Source organism: Aotus nancymaae, unplaced genomic scaffold, assembly GCF_030222135.1.
Source record: "Aotus nancymaae isolate 86718 unplaced genomic scaffold, 86718_ANA_hifiasm-v0.15.2.pri h1tg000059l, whole genome shotgun sequence".
NCBI classification, from domain to species: domain Eukaryota; kingdom Metazoa; phylum Chordata; class Mammalia; order Primates; family Aotidae; genus Aotus; species Aotus nancymaae.
The window spans coordinates 40,191,234-40,197,647 of NW_026988473.1; the positions used below are offsets into that span (position 1 = coordinate 40,191,234).

At 36.5% G+C, this 6,414-nt stretch overlaps 1 pseudogene; it reads right to left on the minus strand.

The window, feature by feature from the left end:
* Positions 1 to 392: 392 nt before the first annotated feature.
* Positions 393 to 506, minus strand: LOC135270354 (U1 spliceosomal RNA; annotated as a pseudogene).
* Positions 507 to 6,414: the final 5,908 nt, after the last annotated feature.

Below are 6,414 nucleotides of genomic sequence, written 5' to 3' on the forward strand. Positions count from 1 at the left end.
AGGCATGGTGGCTCATGCCTGTAACCCCAGCACTTTGGGAGGCCGAAGCAGGTGGATCACCTGAGGTAAGGAGTTCAAGACCATCCTGGTGAACATGGTGAAACCCCCTCTCTACTAAAAAAGGAAAAAGAAATGAGTAATGAATTTTAGAATGCAGTGAAGGTAATAAACAGCAGATAGAGTATTACCAAAATCTGGGTGCCCTGGTTATTTACCTTGCTCATTTCAACTTATAACAAGTGCTTAATCTAACTATATTTGGACTTTAGAAGCTTCAGTATAAGTCCTAATTAATGAACTGCAACCTAACTTAGTAAAGGTTAGGTTTGCAACCTAACAAACTAAAAACCTAATTTAGGAATGTGTGTTTTTTTTTTTTTGTCTTAAAAAATCAGGGGAAAGCTCGAATGCAGTCCCCCACTACCACAAATTATGCAGTAGAGTTTCCCACAAAAACTAGATAAACCACCTTTGTGATCATGGTATCTCCCCTGCCAGGTAAATATTTGCTTTATAACAAATACCTGAAGTTCAGCTAATCACAATAGCTGAGCTTCAGTCAACGATAGACAGACAACTGTTCAAACTGGGTTAAATTAAGGCAAACACCAGCCTTAACCAATGAAGCTGCCTCTATACCCTACTTCTATTTTCTGTATATCACTTTCTTTTCTCTATCAATAAATATCACCTGCACATGTGGTAGGGCAGAGCATTCTGAACTACTTTTAATCTGGACTGTAATTGAGTCTAAACTTACAAATAAAAGCCAACTAAGATCTGTAAAGTTAGATTTGTTTTAATTTTGTCTTTTTTTAACACTATTCTTTCTTAAGTTTACAACACAAGTCCATTCTATTCTTTCCAACATTTGGCTTAACCTGTTTGGTTATGAATATTAAGTCTATTAGGTATGAAATCCATCAAGTTTTTCTTTACACATTTATACCTCATCTTCACCTGACTGTGTCTTCACCAAACAAACTTCTAAATCTGAGAAATATTTATATTATTCCCCATTTTAAGGCCAATCCTTTTTCTGCATCCTTGATGACCCGCTTTCCTGATTTCTCTAATATCAGGACCTCGTTCCTTTCTTTCTCTCCTATATTTTAACCCTTTAATTCTTTCCTGAGTTCTTTTGTGTAAATTATAAATATGGTCAAATTACCCATCTTTTTAAAAACCCTGTCATTGTCCATCCACTATGGGTACCACATTACCTATCATCTCCTGCCTCAGTCATGGTTCCCCCAAAATAGGTGATACTGTCTCTGTTTTCTCATTTCCTTAGCACTGTTTTTAAATGAGTTTCTTTCATTGTTATACAATAATTTTTAATTATACAAATTTTGAAAAACATAAAAAGATATATAAAATAAAAATCATCCATAGTTATGTGACTATTACTATGAATGTTTTAGAGATTTTTAATTCATCCAGTCTTTATATATTAGAATATAAAATTGAATCCTACTGCAATTATAATTTTGTAAGCTTTTCTCAAGTTTTATAGTATTTTACAATTTTTCTATATCAATTTTTTTCAAAAATATTTGTTCAGACAAAAATTTATACATGAATGCTGATAGCAGCAGTACTCACAACAGTCAAAATGTGTAAACAACATAATTATCTTTTTTTTTAATCTGAGAAAATCATTTAAGTTGACAACTTTTTTTTTTTGACTTTGAAAGAGGCAGGTTTTTTGTTTGTTTGTTTTTAATTTTACTTTAACTTCTGGGGTACATGTGCAGATCTTGCAGGATTGTTACATAGGTATACACATGCCATGGTGGTTTGCTGCCTCCATCCCCCCGTCACCTACATTAGGTATTTCTCCTAATGTTATCCCTTCCCAATCTCCCCACCCGCTGCTATCCCTCCCCTAGCCCCCCACCCCCCAACAGACTCCAGTGTATGATGTTTCCCTCCCTGTGTCTATGTGTTCTCATTGTTCAATACCCACTTATGAGTGAGAACATGTGGTGTTTCGTTTTCTGTTCTTTTGTCAGTTTGCTGAGAATGATCGTTTCTAGATTCATCCATGTCCCTGCAAAGGACATGAACTCATCCTTTTTTATGGCTGCATAGTATTCCTTGGTGTATAAGTGCCACATTTTCTTTATCCAGTCTATCCTTGATGGGTATTAGGTTGGTTCCAAGTCTTTGCTATTGTAAACAGTGCCTCAGTAAACATACCTGTGTACATGTCTTTATAATAGAATGATTTATCATCCTTTGGGTATATACCCAGTAATGGGATTGCAGGGTCAAATGGTATTTTTATTTCTAGATCCTTCAGGAATCGCCACACTGTCTTCCACAATGGTTGAACTAATTTACACTCCCACCAACAGTGTAAAAGTGTTCCTATTTCTCCACATCCTCTCCAGCATCTGTTGTCTCCAGTTTTTTTAATGATCGCCATTCTAACTGGCATGAGATGGTATCTCAATGTGGTTTTGATTTGCATTTCTCTAAAGACCAGTGATAATGAGCATTTTTTCATATGTTTGTTGGCTGCATAAATGTATTCTTTTGAAAAGTGTCTGTTCATATCCTTCGCTCACTTTTTGATGGGGTTTTTTTTTATTGTATATTTGTTTTAGTTCTTTGTAGATTCTGGATATTAGCCCTTTGTCAGATGGGTAGCTTGCAAAAGTTTTTTCCCATTCTGTTGGTTTCCGGTTCACTCAAATGATTGTTTCTTTTGCCGTGCAGAGGCTCTTAAGTTTAATTAGATCCCATTTATCTATTTTGGATTTTTTTTTTCTTTTGAGGCTGAGTCTCACTCTGTTGCCCAGGCTGGAGTGCAGTGGTGCTATCTTGGTTCATTGCAACCTCTGTCTCCCAGGTTCAAGCCATTCTCCAGTCTCAGCCTCCCGAGTAGCTGGGACTACAGGCACATGCTACCACGCCCAGCTAATTTTTGTATTTTTAGTAGAGAAAGGGTTTCACCATGTTGGCCAGCCTGGTCTCTAACTCCTGACCTCAAATGATCTGCCTGCCTTGGCCTCCCAAAGTGCTGGGATTACAGGCATGAGCCACCTCACCTAGCCAATGTCCTAACTATCTATCAGCTGATGAATGGACAGACAAAATACTGTATAGACATAAACTGAATACCATATTATTCAGCCATGAAAGCGAAGGGAGTACTGACACATGTTACTACATGGATAAAACTTAAAAACATTAGGTTAAGTGAAAGAAGCCAGACACCAAAGGTCACACATTATGTGATTCTCTACATAAGAAATGTCCAGAATAGGCAAGTCCATAGACAAAAAGTAGATTAATTGCTGCCAGTAGATAAGGAGTTGGGGGAAAAGGAGTAACTGCTTAATGGGTATGAGGTTTCCTTTTGGAGTGATTAAAATATTCTGGATCTAAATAATGGTGGTGATGGCACATTAGGTTATGTGCATTTTACCACAATAAAAAAAAGATATTCAATGACTACAAAAGATAACATTGTATGGTTATGCCATAATTTACTTATTTCTCTGTTGTCTAAAATTTAATTTATTTAAATTTTGCTTTTAGCCTAATATTACAATAAAGTTATTTTTCATTAAATCTGACTCAGAATATGATTATGACTGTTAATTTGGTGCATACGCTTTTATCAGATTGAAGGAACATTAATCTATTCCTAGTATTCCAGGAATTTTAATAAAGAATAAGTAGTGAATTTTATCAAGCACCTTTTCATTACCCATTGGTTGAAATAATTGTTTATTATGTGAACTTCTGTCATATATTTTATTTGTATATTTCCTTATAGCAAACTGCTTTTGCATTTCTGTTATATATCTTACTCGGTCATAATGTACTGTTGAATTCTGTATATTAATATTTTACTTTGGATTCTTCTACCTACATTAAGAAATAAGATGATCTACGGTAGTGTTTCCATGTCTGGATGTCTCAGGGTATGTGCCAAAGTCAAATAGACTTAGAAAAACTGGGGTAAATGCATTTAAGGTGTTTCTTTATTGCAGAGGTCCTCAGATCTTTTAACATGCAAACGTATATTGTGAATCTCCAAGGGGAAGATACAATGTGAGAATTTCCCATATTTATTTGGCCACATAAACATTTATCAAGTCCTATCTGTTAATGGAACAGAGTTCCCTAATATGGAAGTGTGTTCCACAAAATATTAGGAAACTGGCTATATTTTTTGTGGGCTAAATTTCAATATATTAACATTATGTTTAATTTATAAAATAAGTTGGCCATCTCTTTATCTTTTCTTGTACCTCAAAACATATAAGTTCCCTGCCCTCATCAAAATATGATTTTCCAGAGCTCTGTCTCTTAATTTTATTAAAGAACTACTTGGATCTATCTGTAAATTCAGTCTCTCTGCTCTCTAATTTGGTGATTTCTGTTTCCATTTTATTATTTCCTTCAGTATCCTATCAGGAAAACAGAAACCACAGCAGTTATATGGCCAGAGAAGATTTAACGTAAGGAATGAGTGAAATAACAATCAGAGGGCTGAAAATTGAAAGGGGACTCAGGTAGCACAGAGCTAGTAAATACCAGAAGCAGCTTCCACCTTAAGGAACCAAAGGACAGAGCTTGAGCTTTTAGAACCTGAATCTTGGAAAAGGGAGCCCTGTAAAGTCAGGGCCGAGTCTCTGAGGAGGAGGGGCTGCTGTCTGGCTGCTGCTAGCATCTTTTGAGGGGACGGTGTGGAAAGCATCAGGACGCTGGAACCAGTGTTGCTGCCATGGTCAAGAACTGTTGCAGAGGTGGTATAAAGAGGAACAGCAAGCAAACCACAGAAGCATCTCCCTTCCTCCTCTTCCACTTCCCAGTCCCCCTCAAATCCCCCTAATTGGCACCTCGCTAGCAAAGGAGGAATGTGGCTTGCAGGACCCTAGTCTCAGCATCGCACAGCAGCTATGGAAGGATGGGCTTGGAGCTGAAGACCAGAGCTTAGGGCCTGCACACCTTACTTTTCACTCTCGTTTGTTCTTTCCTCTACTCTTTTTTTGGCATAGTTTTTATTGAGATATAATCCACATGCCAAAAAATTCACCCTTTTAAAGTATATAATTCAGTGGTTTTTAGTACATTCACAATGTAGCATAACTGTCACTACCATCTAATTCCAGAGTATTTTAGTCACTCCATAAAGAAACTCCATACCTATTAGCAGTCATTTCTCTTTCCCCACTGTCCCCAGCCTCTGGCCATTCCTAATCTACCGTCTGTCTCCACAGATTTGCCTATTCTGGACATACAAATGAAATCATCCAACATGCGGCCTTTTACTTCTGGCTTCTTTCACTTTAGCGTAATGTTTCCAAGGTTCATTCATGTTGTAGCATGTATTAGTACTTCATTCTTTTTGTGGATGAATAATATCCATTTATATGAATATACAGCATTTTATTTATCCATTCATCATGATTCATCTTTCATGTTCTTTTCATCTGCTTGATATAAGAAAATGATATCAGTATCTTTCACAATAATTTTATCTTTCAATTTTTCTTTACAGTTTCTGGTTAGTTGACCCATAAAAATTGTTAGTTATCCATTTATTATGAATGGATAAATGTTGTATATTCATATAAATGGATATTATTGGTTTGTTTCTACTTTTTGGCTATTATGAATACTACTGCTATGAACATTTGTGTACAAGTTTTTGTGTGAACTTAGATTTTCAATTCGCTTGTGTATATACTCTTTCGTTTATTCTTCTTTTTGAGGCAGGGTCTCACTCTGTTGCCCAGGCTAGAGTGCAGTGGTGCGATCATGGCTTAATGCAGTCTCCACCTCCCAGGCCCCAGTTATCCTCCTGCTTCAGCCTCCAAGTAGTTGGGACCACAAGTATGTGCCACTATGCCTAGCTAATTTTTTTATTTTTGTAGAGACAGGGTTTCCCTATGTTGCCTGGGATGCCTGCAACTCCTGGGCTCAAGTGATCCTCCTACCTATGCCCACAAAGTGCTGGGATTACAGGTGTAAGCCACCTCGCCTGGCCTCTTGCATTTATTCTTAAACATAATGTTTCATGTAATTACTGGTTGTGTTTAAAAGCTGACCCCTTTAAGATCATTAGTCTTGCTCTGGTACAATTTTTCCACATCTGATAGAGTTTGACATGCGTGCTCTCATTTATGCCTTTTTCTAAATAGTCATTAGTTGGAGGGTGTTTTTTCCTAACCCAGTGATTATTTAGGAGAACATTTTAAACTGCATATAAAACTTTTGTTAAAATTGTACAGAGCACTTAAAGCTATTTGGAATGTGTTGAGCTTTTCTTGGCAGCCTAGTGTATTTTCAGTATTTTATAAGACCCATGGTTGCTTAAAAATTTTTGTTATATACATTTTTCCAATTTTATTCTGCAAATTGTTTTTTGTCTGGTTGATATAAGAAAATGAT